The sequence below is a fragment of the Montipora capricornis genome, chromosome 11, assembly GCF_036669925.1.
Source record: "Montipora capricornis isolate CH-2021 chromosome 11, ASM3666992v2, whole genome shotgun sequence".
Taxonomy (NCBI): Eukaryota; Metazoa; Cnidaria; class Anthozoa; order Scleractinia; family Acroporidae; genus Montipora; species Montipora capricornis.
Genome location: NC_090893.1, coordinates 18,543,983 through 18,558,982, shown reverse-complemented (window position 1 = coordinate 18,558,982; position 15,000 = coordinate 18,543,983). Strand labels below are relative to the sequence as shown.

Genomic DNA, 15,000 nt, shown 5'->3' with positions numbered 1-15,000 from the left:
CCGCGCGATGCGGTTCCAGTTGACCCTTGCTCACCATAGAGTCTCCAGTAGCTCAGTGGTTATATAGAGCATCCGACTAGATCACGGAGGGTCGTGGGTTCACATCCCATCTGGGACTCGGATTTTTCCGAGTCTACATTTCTCCTTACATTTAATATCATTGTTGTTGTTGTTGCATCTTTAACACACCAACATGAATTGTCCCGTTAATTCTAAGCATTTGCGACCTATTTTCAACAAGGTAAGGATTAAGGTTAGAGTTATTTTTAGCTTTGGGTAAATGCAGCAGTTAATCTTTACTTAAAGAGCAACATTTAAGGGACACTTTGTGACGCTAATTGTTTGTATTCCGTGACATGAGTGATGTTAAAGTTGGCGAAAAGAGCAAGGGGACACTTCGTGACGCTTATTGAAACTGGCTTGCATCAAATTAGGGTCAATCCTGGACATATCTGAGTATTTTAGAAATTTTTAAATAAATAGTGACATTTACAAGGAAAGTTTGCTCAGCTCAGTGCAAAAGGCATCTTATGTAAACTAAAAGAAAAATATATTTTCGTAGAAAATAACAGAGGGATGATGGCATCAGACTAGCCAATACAACAGCCAAATACTATTAAGGCCCATGTAAACTAATTTTGTTCATTTGGTCGAGCACTTTTTCTTTAAGATTTTATGGTAGCTGTTAATTGTTATAATTAGCTATAATGAACAAGCCACAATGAAAGGCTAGACCAACGTGTACACTATCCAATACAATATATTTTAGCACATCCCAATAGGAGGCTGTGACTAAAAGTGGGACGGGGACTTGGGACTGGGACGGGAAACTTGAGACTCGTGGACTCGGGGACGTGGGGACGCGGGGACGCGGGGACGTGGGGAGGTGCGAACGTGAGGAAGTGGGGACGTGGGGACACGGAGACGCGGGACGCGAGGACGGAGGATGGAGGACTTTCCTGGTATTAAGTAACTGAGTTTTCTTGTCAGTCCTTGAACATCTTTGCCGTATCCTCGCTAATTTAGATGGTTATTTTTACTTAAAGGAAAACCGTTGTCCAAAAAATGTTTATTTCTTCCATTTTTGTTCCTAGAATCTGAATGTGCATATACGTCTCGTGATCACGATGTCGGCCTGGAAAGTGCGCAGAAAATGCGCACAAAGATTTTTTGTATCACCAGCTGAACATTTTGTTAGAAAATTAATGTCCAGTGTATTCTATGTCGGTGTGGTGAAATAAGCTAAATCATTTACAACATAGAGACATAACCTGAAAATAATAGTCTAGCAATAATTGTAGTTAGAGCTCCGGCACATGCTATATGTTCGCATTCACTTGGTTTCCTTGATATCTTTTGAACCTGTAAAGGTAAACCACTGGCAATAAAGCCCCCTTCCCATAACCACATTACCCATCGCTTTTGCAAGGTCTGCTAATTATTTTGCATAACTATACACTAATTCTGCATTTGCTATTTGCTACAGTATTTGCTATATTATCCACTGAGGTGAACAATGAGAGATTCCTTTATATTAGACGTTCAAGACATCTTATTAACTCTACATTGCTATATAGGCTGAATGATTATCAATTAGGTGCTGCGTGGTTCATCCGTGGTGTCCTATACAACAACGCCATCACCTTAATCACAGCTCAAGACCAAACGCCAGTAAGTAATAGTGTATGTTGACATTTCTAAATATGGAAGCTAGTGAAATGTTTTCATGTTCAGCTTATCTTATACGTTGTTGTTAAGTTGTACGTTACGTTTTAAGCCGCATTTAAACGGTATTAACTTTTGAGTGTTTTGGCCGCGCACTTGGTATTTTAACAGCGAAACACCTTTTGTTTCCGTTTTGTTTCTTTCTTGAACGATACCCCTCTATACTAAGTGGGTATGGACACAAGCTAACTTTAAAGAAATGGGGCTACCTATCCATAAGGTCCTTGCTCGCCCACTTAAAATTTAAGACTATTATCGTTACTAATACGAAAGAGATATAAATGCGGTTTTTGTTACATTTATCATTTTTATATCATTTCCTCTTAATCCCAACGTTAATAATCGAACCAAATCGAACTAAACCGAACTTAATCGAACGCAATCACGCGATTGGGTTCGATTGAGTAGCCAATGAAAAATGATGTGCTGTCGAACTTTACCAGATCTCACATTTCCAGTGACAGAGTGAGATCTGGGTACGAGATTAGGTTCGATTAGGTTCGATTTGAAGATGGATGGGTTCGAAGATGGGTTCGATTAATTTGGAAATGAACGCAATCGAACTCTCTCACACAAATTTTTAGGTTCGATTTTGTTAGATTATCGAGCTAATTGAACCCAATCGTTCGATTAAGTTCCATTGAGTTCGACTACCGAACGGTTAAATTAGTAACGTCGGGTCTTAATTTACGCATTGTCAACAGTGCAGACAGTGACCAATATTGGGAATCAAGCACGACGTTTCAGGACGATTGCGTTACTTTGTCATTAAATTCTTCAATAACTCTCTCTGAAAAGTCGGTTGAAAATGAAACTTTTACGACAAGGACGAAGCTACTGATTTTCGTTTACAACCGCCAGACGGCAAAAGTGGAATTTTCCTGTTGGCGGAAAATGAATAACGTCGTGCTTAATTTCTAGCTCTATTCACGTGCACTCGGAAAGGTCATTAGATATAGTGTTTAGGTAAATGAACAGAACACAAATTTCTTAGTAAAATAACAGGTTTAACTTGAAAATTGGTATATGTATTTAGCTGGCATGCACAACTTATCTTAGTGATTAAATGTTGTTGCTTTGAAACTTGCGAAATTAGTCCTGAAAAACATTCATGTTGGTTTCAATTCAATTAAGAATAAACAAATAACTTCGGTGTTGAGATCGTAGATTAATTACATTCGTAAACACCGTATTGTGCTTTTACTCTCTTTGTCACTCCTAAAGTAAGGGGTATGAAACATTGCATAGGAAACTGGGAAAATCCTCAGCTTGCAGTTGTTCATGACAGGCCCACTAGAAATGGAAGACGCTAGCTAGAACATTTAAAGTAGCTGAAAACTATACCGTCAAATGCATTCAAGAGTACATGTTCTACCTCAGCATTCTCTCTAGCTTTGGACACTTAAGAATAGGGATGTCCACTGGAAAGGCTGATTCAACGCCCTTGAATCCTAAATCCAGGATAAAAGACAGTCAATTTGATTGTCTGTTAAAGTTGTGCTTGTATTAACACAAAGCAGAAAATACGACTCAATTTGCCAGTAGTTACCACGACGATCGACACCTATATCCTCACAAGTTAAAGATAAAAATAATATCTTCACTGTGTGCGGCGACGACATGATTTTTTAGCAGAAAGGAAAAACCTAGTAATTCATCAATATCTATGTCATAAATAATTGTTACATGCCTCGTTCTTCAAACAATGCCGCTACACAACAACGGCTGGGTATTCTGCAGTCACGCCAGCTTCCAATGTAACCTGTGATCAGGCGTACATTTTCTTTTGATCAGAGGCGCAAGAAAGTACGCCTAATCACAGGTTAAGCCTAATGGGTGGCAGATAACCCAACCCCGCCCCCTATCTCCACCACTGAAATGTTCCTCTGATAACGAGTGATTTCTGACACCTGATCACTTTCGTCTTCTTGTAGAGTAATCGTTTAAAGAACGAAGCATACAACGATAGGTGATTTTCAAGTGACGTCATAGCCACCATGTTGGTGAGCGAAAACAAAAGATCTCTCATTCGCTCCTTTTGTTCGTCCACCAGCAATTGTACATTGCAACATTGTTCTCGGTGTCTACAGACGTGATTCAAAATGCAAATATAAAGTAAACGGCTATTTTAGAATCGGGCCATGTTACTCTTAAGTGTCAAAACAAGTGGACAAACATTGGCACGATCTCTCTTTTTTAAAGGAAAAAAATAAGTAGGCTCAAGTTTTCAAAGCTGTGCACATTACCTGCATTTTTTTTTGCTTTATACCTGTTAAGTAAGTTCGCATTTTCCAAAAAAGTGAACGACAAATTCGCGGCAAATTTTCATGCCATGTCGTGATACTCCCTGACAAATCTCAACTCTTCTGGGGGTACGGTGAGGTACAACAAGTAGTCCATGGACCAGGACCCCGAAAATAGGGTTTTTTGTACCAATCTATTACGGATTCTTTTAATCTACATTTATTGATGTTTATGAAATCCATGATATCAACGCTGAATCGGTAGCTTTTTTGGTGAAATGAGCTGAAATTTAAAGGGGGTGGGGTATCCAGTAGGATAAAAAATCTGGCAATTTTTGCATAATGCTCGACATTAAAAAATCAATATCTTTGGACCATGATATCCGCAAGAAGTGATACTTGTATATGTTATGTATATCTATTAGACCTTTCTTTCCAGCAAGTCACGTGTGTTTATCTCGTTGCCATGGCAACGAATACCGTAGAAACGGTATTTTTCGCCTTTGAATGCTTGTTTTTACGCATAGCGAAATCATGAAGTTTGCTTTGTAACTTTCACGTACTTATAATGCGGTGTCTGACATCCGCAGACTGCAGACTGCAGACAAATAGCGCTGATAAACAGTATTTAAGTCTAAACACCCTTTTAAAATAGCGCTGATAAACAGCATTTAAGTCTAAGAACCCATTTTAAAACGGTTAGCTTTCAATAAATGAAAGCTAAACGTTTTAAAATGGGTTCTTAGACTTAAATACTGTTTATCAGCGCTATTTGTCTGCAGTCTGCAAAAGTCACCGCTTATAATGACACCGCTTATAATGCCCCAAATTCAAATTTCAATTTAATAAGTATTCAAGTCATAACATATTACAAGATAAAGGAATATCAGTGAAATATCGCTTCACAGTGAATGACAATAGTTGCCAAGAAACTGCTATTTATTTATAAATAGGGAAAAGCATCGAAAAATTCGTACCTTTTGACCATTCAGCGGAAATCAAACTAACCTTCGACATTTTATGGTACTCCATTGGTTATTCATTTCAAAAAATATTTTACTGATTTGGTTACCATGGAAACGGTTACCAAGGAAACAGGATACTCTCCCTTGTACAGCCCCATTGCGATATTCGCCTTTTTCGACGAAATAGAATATCAACAGTTATTAATAGCGTTTACATCAGTCCTTAATTACATCAGGTGTAATCTGATTAGCTACAGGCTGTAATGATCTTAAGTCAGTCTGATAAACCTCCCCGTCCACGACAGTCCGCCTTTTATGCACCCATCGCAGAACACCATTCATACTAGTTTCGTACGATTCAAGCATCAGTTTCACTAGAAGATAAAAACATTCTGTTACTGCTAAAATTAAACCAGCTTGCTGGTAAACTTGCTGAGGACTACGGCTCACACAAGTGATACGCAACAGCAGATTCAGCAAAACTAAAGATATATTTTTCCTGTAACTAGTTTTACTTCCTTAAAGGCGACACGATATTTCATCATCGTCATGGTCATCGTCATCTTCATCATCAGGCACGACATCATCATCGTCGCACCTGTTGTTGCAATCCTGAAGGCGACAGAGGTCAGTGCATTTCAGGCCATTTGCCATGCAGGAGCATGATGGAAGCTTACGGGACCTGCTGCATTGGCAAGACAACAGTTCCAGAACTGCTTTCGGGGCTGATAGACCACCCATCCAATCAATCGCCAGCCTGCCATCTTCAGTGCACCAGCCACATCCAAGAGGCGAAGGTATTTCGGGGCACCGTTGAAGACTTCGTTTCCAAATTGCGGCCTGGTAGTTAGCTCTCAGTGCATGCTTGCGAAGTGAGTCGTCAAAGGGAGGTAGCTGATTGGAATCAAAATCCCCTTTCTTCAAGCAGAACAACCAGTATCGCAGCTCGTTGACTTCATTTGTTCCCGCATTCTTGCACAACATAGCACAGGTAAACCTCTGAAGGTCACGATGGAGCTCGTTAGACAGCTGCCATTCCCTTCCAAGTCCCTGGAATACTTCCTGGAACCCTTGATCTTGTGCAATGATCCGAAACACTAGTACCTTCCCCCGTCCCTGAAACGCACTAACTGTATCACAGCCAGTAAACGCATGGAATCCCGGCAATGATCTGCATGACTTGCTCCAATTCGCTCGACTATCCTTGAAACATCTAAGTACTTTACTCTTGTCTGGGAACTGCATTTGATGAACATGGAGGACGGAATAAAACTCTTGAAAGCCAAGCACAGTACCAAGACATCTGAATCTTCGGACACGAATATTACCACAACAAACTTTGATCTCGCGGCATGAGCTGCATGCAACAGTAGTCCGGTTCTTCTCGAGATGAGTCGAGATCAGTCAGACGTTCAACCACTCCGGATGACGACTGGTAGACTTCTCTGCCACAGGTGACCACGAGCGTCTTTCCTGATAATTTGTCTGCATACTTTTCCTTCTGCCATTCCTTTGTTACAAAGATTATCAATGCTTGCTTGTTCCGTGAACGGCACAGGAATTTTCGCCATTGTCTGACCTTGTGATCTGCTTGGACGTTACGAAACTCGCTTCCTGAACCTTTCAATCTGTTCTCTCGTTCTGCGTTCTTTATTGAGTCGTCTCGGTAATCATCGATTACGACATCAATTCTGTCGTTCGAAGTGCCTTCGTTTAACGCCATGCTAAGTAGAGACTCGGCAATCTCAGAAAATGTTTTCTGGTCACCCTTTAGACGCTGAACTAAAGCCGTGCCATCTATCAAGCATGCTGAGGGTTGGGGAATAACATCTGCTGCTTGTACATTCTTCTCGAGTTCCTTTGCCAAGGAGGCTTTATTCGTCTTGCGCAACGTGCCATCTGGCTTAGCCAGTGTCCATGGGAGTGGTCCGAGAGGATGGGCAAATTTCTGCTCTCTGCGATCACAATCATTTGTGCAAACAATCTTCTCTCGGCTTTAAGAACAACTTCCTGGTTGTTAGAAGCTTTAACCTTTATCTTCCTGTGGTCAGTAAAGGTCTTGAGCTTGCCTTTCTTCAAGGTGTCGTGGAATTTTACCTTTGGCGGATCACATTCGAGACGCTGTTCTCTGAAAGCTTTGTAAGCTTCTTCGCCACCCTCTTTCGCTCGTAGCAGATCATCCTCTACTTCAGAAGAGGCGACTTTTCCGGTCGATAGACAGACAAGATCTTGAAGGTCGGGGTTGAAGGGATTTAGCCAAGTATCTTGTAGTAACGAAATTGTGTTCTTAACGTCAGTTTCATCGTGCGTGATCCTTGAGCGCTGTAAGTCATTGTGTTTCGAAGAAGAGCTGTTGATATGCAGCATGTCCTTAAGGTGTCTGAGGAACGTGCTTCGATATTCCGCCACCAAATAGTACTTGCTTACGGCATTGGGTTTTAGGCTGAATCCTTTTGTGCCTCCTGAGGTTTGAGTGTCCTTATTTACTGTCTCTTCACATGTTTGGTCAACAGGTACTCTCCCAAAAGGATTGTTGTTGCTGAGCTGAAGAGAAAGTCCTCCCGAACTTATATACTCGAACGCGACTGGGTGCTTCTCGGGAAGATGAGACATTTCCGAGCGATACGCTGAGCGTAATTGACATTATCATACGCGAAGCACCAAGGGACAATTCCTCTGAGAGAAGAGAGGTTCATTGACCAGTTTCCCTCCCTAGTTGCTCTTATCAGTCCCAGTGGCACCTCGACCATGTCAACATACGACATCCAGAACTTCGAAAGCTTTCCGTTACTATGACGAAGGTGGTGCGAATACGACAGAAATAGCTGTGAGACCTCTTCAAATAAGAGACTTCTCATGACGTCCTGAAACTCTCGTTCACACGTAGAATCAATGAACGGCTTCAGTCCTTTCATAAGCTCATCCACACGAGGTTTCTTGTCTTCGTGGTGTTCTTCGATCCACCCCTGAAACCCATTGCACATTAGTCGGTTAAGAGCTTCGAAGATAAGCTTGTGAAACCGGATGGCACGATTATAGCTACGACCTTCCAAGACGCCAGCCGCGGAACCGTCAGCAATCACTCCAGATTCCACGCATACATCTCGCAAACCAGCGTCCTGGAAACGCTTTCCTATCACCGCCAAGAACGTACAAATGGTATGAAAAACTCCCATTCTCAAAACAATATCATTGAACTGGGCACTGTGCTTCCATTTTGTCTCGGTAGCTTTGGCGTACAGCGCTTGGTCAGACACAACAACAATGCTTTGGAGACTCAAGGTGTCTTAGATTTGAAGCGACTTCGTGAGGACTTGGTACACGGTAGACATGTCAGTCGCCGGGGTGTTGATATTGGGTAGGTAACCTACGTTATCCTTTGTGACCACGTGCTCGTTTCTCACCAGTCCAGCTAGTAATGGTTTGGTCTTCACTGGAATGAGGGCGCGCCAAAAGCAAGTTCTTTTTCCTAGCGTTTTCCATTATTTGTGTTGATGTGACCTCTACATATCCTCGAGAAGGGGGGCCGCGACGATCACCTGCATTATAAATAGGAAGATTGGCGTCGTCCACTGTATCTGTGCATTGCAGGTACTGATGCAGGTGGAAGTTGTGGACGAAAATGCACAGCTTGCACGGCGATACCATTAACTAGGTGAGAGGTGCCCTCACCAGAAAAAGTTTCTTCGAGACGAACGATGTTGTCCCAGGCAAGAGTGGTACCGATAAACGGGCGGATGTTTTCAGGAAGAGGAACTTCGTTACCAGGAGTTGCCGCCATCTTTTGGAGGCACAGTGCGGTATTTAGCTCTTCTAGTTGGGAATACGCAACTCCGTGACCACATCGGTTCAAGATCTAGATAACGTCAACATTGTTGGTGAGAGATTTGACGGCATACGGGAGTTAGATATGCTTCGGGGGCTTCTGCCTTCCGCCACTTACAGCAAATATCAGGTCTTGTCCTAATGACAGCATAAGGCGATGAGTCCTTGGCGAACAAGATTCCATTCCTGAAAAGCTAGTGCTACCCATCATAAGAGTGTATGAGAACTTTTTCACTACCTCTGGGATGTTCACAGCATTTTCGATCAAGTCAGATGGTTTTGGAGGCCATGTGGCTTTGGTATCTTGGGCTTGGATCGCTTCTTTTAGGCTAAATTCGGTTAATGATGTATCGCTAGTGCTAGACGAAATAGTATTACTCTACTCTGAATTTGCTTGTCTAAATCCAGTCTTGAAAGATTTCTTGGAATCGCAAAAATTCGATTGTTCCCATACAGATCTTCAAAATCAATAGCATCTCTAAATTCTTTCTCAAGACCTCCTCTGAAATGGGTTCTTGTGGATTCTGGTATTTCTAGTTCTCCTTGAGAATTAACAAAAGAGGTAAACAGGGCATATACCTCGCTAAATCTCACAATTCTAGGATTTTTATACTCGTTGTCTTCTTTCTTATCGACTCTAAAAGGGATATTTCGGGTGTAATTGCGATAGCATGACTTATGGTAGCACGCTTCAGCAGCCACAAGGTCTCTAGAGACGACAGCCAAAATTCTGTGATCATTTTTTCCTACAGCAGCCTTCTTGATTGTTTCATCGGCGCGCATATCCACGCATTGAATCAGTTCCTCCCTTGTGCGAGAATTCCTGGTGTATTTATCTTTTTCGCAAAAGATACAAACTCGCTGATAAATTCTACTAGGATTGGCCTTTGGTTGTCGGATGGAAGATCTGCGACTGTCGGTGGAGTTACAATTTGCTCTCTCTTTCGCATCCAATTGAGATAACTTGTCGAGGTTTCTCCTCAGCGTAAATATGCTACGGTATTGCCTATGGTAAGTAACTTTAGGTAGTTCTCCTTCTCCAAGAGTTTTGGCGATCTCAAGAGTCGCCGGGCTCGTGGTTACGAATAATTGCAGCATTTAAAACTGTTTTTCAGGACTCGAGGTCCTTTAAGGTTGCCAATTCTCCCGTGTCATTGCAACAGTGAATTATGCATTCTTCCTCTCTCCGTTGTCGTTTATCCTGTTCTCTATCATCTATGACTTTTCGTTTGGCTCCTTTGGATCAAACGTAGAAATATATAGTACGAAGATATCGTCCGCGATGTAAAGAAACACTGCAGAAAGTATTTATCAACTACAGCATGGGGTTATAAAATAAAAAGATTGCTCTGGCTGCCTTACAGTTCTCGACTTTGGCTAACTTTTTCATTATCTCCTTTTTGAAACGTCAAAACGACTTAAGAAACAAGAAAATTCGAGCACGGTATCCTTTATTAGGCTACACTGGGTGCCATAGGCTCCATTATTCAAAGTCCGGAGGGATAGTTTGAAATGCTCTGACTGGTGAGAGTGAGTTTATGTAATGATCAAACCTCCATTCACCTCTCGAATGACTGTAAGTTTTGGAAATATGTTTACTCTTTATTGCCAAAATTAAAAGCATTCTTAAGATATCAATAGTCATTTATTAATGTGCAATAATAATTGTTCCTTCTATTTTCGATTTCTTTGTTAAAAAAGATAATAAAATAGCGAGAAACAAACACTCACCTACCTCAGTTGCAGTCGCCATCTTGAATTTTACCCACGATGCATTGCGATTGCAGGCTCATAATAAATTATTTCTTATGTTGTCGTTTTTTGAAAAATATCCGAATCTAACACAATAAAACCATGAAAAACGCTTCTTTCTTATATTTTGATACCATAAATAAAGTTTTTACTTCGAAAAATAAATTCTATAGCACTCTTAAAATTCAGCCTAGTTTCAATGCTTCAAAAATACAAAAAAGCTACCGATTTTAGATTGATATCATGACTTTTTGGAATCACCTTGGCCCTTGGTCGTGGCAGTACGGAGCTCGCTTCGCTCGGTCTCGACCTCGAGCCAATATTCCCCTGTAAGGCCCTCGCGCTCGGTTAGTAAGCGGTTAATATTATTACGCAGTGGCTTAATGTTGTGACCATATTGGCTGGTGATGCGTACCAACAATATCGGCAAACTTATCCAACGAAAAATGTTGCCAAAACCTCAACCAACGTGGCCTTTACATTTATTACATTTATCAATAAAGGGCAAAATTACTGAGCGCTGATTGGCTGAGACGGAGGGTATTTTTTCTTAATCGAGGGCATTTTTGGTAATCAAGAGAGGGCTTGATTACCTGTCAATGATTGGTTAATCCGTTGCATAGCAACGTATAAATTTTGCCCTTTATTGATAAACAAGTAATCGCATGAGTCCTCGTACTATTAAGGATTAATTGCACTTGTATTTTGGAAAATTTTCAAAACACTCGTGCAATTAATCCTTAATAGTACTCGGCCTCATGTGATTACCTATACTTATGACATGCACGGACTGTACATGCCAAAAGTAATTACAATGAAACTGTAATGCCGGGGTTATCCCAACTAATGATTGCTAGGTTTAACTCACATGTTGGATAACAACGGTTTCGGAAAGGCCAATGACAATAATAATGACAATAATAATAATAATAATAATAATAATAATAATAATAATAATAAAATTAATAACCTCCGGAATATTTTGACGACTGAGGCTTGCGAGATTGAGCGGTACCAGGAGTTAGCTTTTGAAGTACGGTGGATACACCAAGGTAGAAGTAGCAGTGGTGACATTGGTCATAGGGGCTCTCGGAACAGTCTCAAAAGTCGTACTAAACAGGATGCAGAAATCAATTATCTCCAGTACTCTAAACATCTCATGAAAAGTTAAAGTAGTATTCCAAATGGTCTGGATAGAACAAGTGTTACCAATATTTTAAAAATACAACCACACTTTTGAATTTTCGGAACATGTTTCGATGTTTCAAACATCATCTTCAGCCATAGTGAGTGTAACATTAAAATTTTTACAAGATAATTCTTATATATATATATATATATATATATATATATATATATATATATATATATATATATATATATATATATATAACTATCAACACAATGATTCTTTGTAGATTAAATGTTCGTTACAAGTACGTAAAATTCAAACGAACCAACAATATTATAGAGAACACAACTGACATAACGGTAAAAGTTTAAAGGTGTAATGCTAAACATGACTTGTTTGTTGAATTCGGGTTTCAACCCCTCAATATGGAAGGTCTCCTTAATGTTGAGTTGCTAGAAAGAAGTAGCATTATCAATAATTTTGAAGCAAGAAACATGACAATTATCGTGACAATTTTTAGAAAAACTAAGATGCTTGAAAATATGAGAACTTTTGTCCCGGAAAAGGTGTTCAATTACACGTGTAAAAATGCCTGTCGGTTTCACCAACGTAGCGAGCACCACAGCCCGCACAAGTAAATTTGTATACAACACGTGATTTGAGAGAATCCGGGATGAAATCCTTTGGACTAAAAATGTTGCACAGTTTGAATGGAGAGAAAATTACTTTAACATTTAAATCCTTGCAATACTTGTTGATAATAGATGAAATTTACTTTCTGGTATAAGATGAATAGAAACCGATGTAAGGTAGTTTGTAAAAATGGTAGTTGGATACATCGAGCGAGCGAGCGAGCGAGCAAGTCATGGGTTTATCGGTAGCTCTCTCTTTTTTACTTCTTACTTCTCTCCAATTCGCGACTATTCGTCATGACGGGACTCAAAAGTATTGTAGACACACGCTCTTCAAGATACGTATTTTTGAAGATGTCAAAGAACCCAGGCAGAACTTCTGGATGCCTTTCTGTGGAATGACGGCGGAACGTTGTGGCAGCCATTGTTGTCGCCTTCGCCTCCGAGGCAAAGGCTATTTTGCCTCCCGTGTCAACCGCTACATGAACTCTACTTCAAGTTTTCAACTTGTAAGACTTGTTATAAGCGGGTCTATATGCCCAAACCCAGGACCAAACAAGACATCTGTTTCTACTAAATCTGACAAACGAAATTGTCGTTGTCAATCCGATCCTTTACACAACATCAAGATTGCACATCTGAACATCCGTTCTTTAAAGAACCGCGAACACTACATACTTGCGAAAGAAGCTGTACGTGCAAACAAGCTAGACATTTTCACTGTTAGTGAAACATGGCTTGACAGCACAGTCTCAGATATAGAAGAGGAATTTCCCGGCTTTCATTTTCATCGACTCGACAGAAACATCCAAACTGGTTGGGGCGTTTGCATTTTCACAAAACAAGGCTTCAAAGTGGAACGCTTACACGAACTATCTTACATTGCTGCTTCTGGTCTGCATGTTGTGGGTGAAAATTCAGATCAGAAACTGGAGGTCTTTCTTAGTGTGTACTGTCTACAAACCACCAGACACAAGCACCTTATGCTTTGATACAGATTTAAGCGAAACTCTTGTTAAAGCACTTTCACTAAACAAACCAATTTTCATTTTAGGGGACTTAAACTGTAATATGTTGAACGACAACGATCCAGCTTGTCAAGCTCTCACGAGCTTCTGTTCTTCTTTCAACCTATTGCAGCTGATTACTCATCCAACAAGAATAACTCAAAATTCAGAAACGTTAATTGACGTCCTACTTGCCTCAAACGGAAATCTTGTAATGGAAACGAAAGTAGTTCCCCTCTCTATAAGTGATCATGAATTAATTTGTGCCACTCTAAAGCTGAAGAACGAACGAACCGTGCCTGTTTACGTAACTAAAAGAAGCTTCAAACACTACGATCATCAAGAATTTCTTAGAGACATGTCAAGTGTGCCATGGTCTGTTGTCGACTGTTTTGACGACGTGGAAGACCGACTCGATGCTTTCAACCTGTTGTTCAATGAAGTATTGGATCGACACGCACCCATCAGAAAGATTAAAGTCAGGAACCGTCCTAACCCATTCGTGACGGACGAAATTCGTGGCCTCATGAAGACAAGGGATAAGTGGTGCAAACAAGCGAGGAAAACTAAAGACCCTCTTACCTGGGACGTATATAAATCCCTCAGGCAAGAAGTAAAGAGAAAACTGAAAATAGCAGAACGAGAGTATGTTGCAGAGCAAATTAAGCAGAATCCAAATAATCCCCGTTGTATTTGGAAGATTATTCGATCTTGTATTCCAAAGAAATCGAGGAACCAAAGAACTTTCAGTAAGTTGCAAATGAATTTAACACTTTCTTCTCTTCAGTTGGCCAAGCGACCGTCGATAAAATAAATTCTCTAGCAGATGAAGGTAAATACAACTTCGCCAAACCAGGTTTCAAGCCAAGAGCGCACGGTGAATCAGAGCAATTTGCATTTCATACTGTGGAATGTAAACAAATCCAAGATATCATTTCAGCAATGCCGACAAATAAAGCCCCTGGGATCGATAAAATCCCAATGCGAGTCGTTAAAGATAGCCTTCCTGTTATCCTACCAACACTCACGTCAATTATCAACGCATCCTTTGTTACAGGAACATTTCCCTCACTTTGGAAAATGGCTGAAGTCACACCTATCCCAAAGGAAGGCGATCATGAAAAACCAAACAACAACAGACCTGTTTCACTTTTGCCTACTCTCTCAAAAGTGTGCAAAAAAGTGGCTTTGAACCAATTTATGGCATTTTTAGAATCAAAACAACGGCTTTCTACTGAGCAAAGTGGGAACAAACGTTTTCATTCAACAGAAACGTCTCTCATAGAAACGACCGACGTCATTCTGGAAGCAATTGATAAGCAGAAAGTCACTGCGGTAGTCCTATTAGATATGAGCAAGGCTTTCGATAGTCTTAATCACGAAATCCTTTTGTTAAAGCTGCAAGATATCGGCCTGTCCTCCCCGGCTCTTAACTAGTTTTCTAGCTATTTGTCCAATTGATTTCAAGCCGTCCGTATAAATTCCGAACTTTCAGACAAACTTCCCATTCAAAGTGGTGTGCCACAAGGGAGTATCCTTGGGCCCATCCTGTTCAATATTTATGTCAACGACTTACCCTCTGTCCCTCAGTGCTGCAAATCCAAGACATATGTTGATGACAATAAACTTTACATAACCTTTCCCGTTCAACAGTGCCCATCTACTGTAGCAGACATGAACAGAGACCTTACTAAGATCTGGAACTGGTGCTTTGATAAT

At 40.6% G+C, this 15,000-nt stretch overlaps 1 protein-coding gene and 1 pseudogene across 1 annotated transcript in view; both read right to left on the bottom strand.

The window, feature by feature from the left end:
- The window catches only part of LOC138024404 (putative hydroxypyruvate isomerase), a 162,083-nt pseudogene extending 158,024 nt beyond the window's left edge, over positions 1-4,059 (bottom strand).
- Positions 1-15,000, bottom strand: part of LOC138024364 (tetratricopeptide repeat protein 28-like) — a 245,376-nt gene that overhangs the window by 94,089 nt on the left and 136,287 nt on the right. The gene's annotated exons all lie outside the window — the stretch shown is intronic.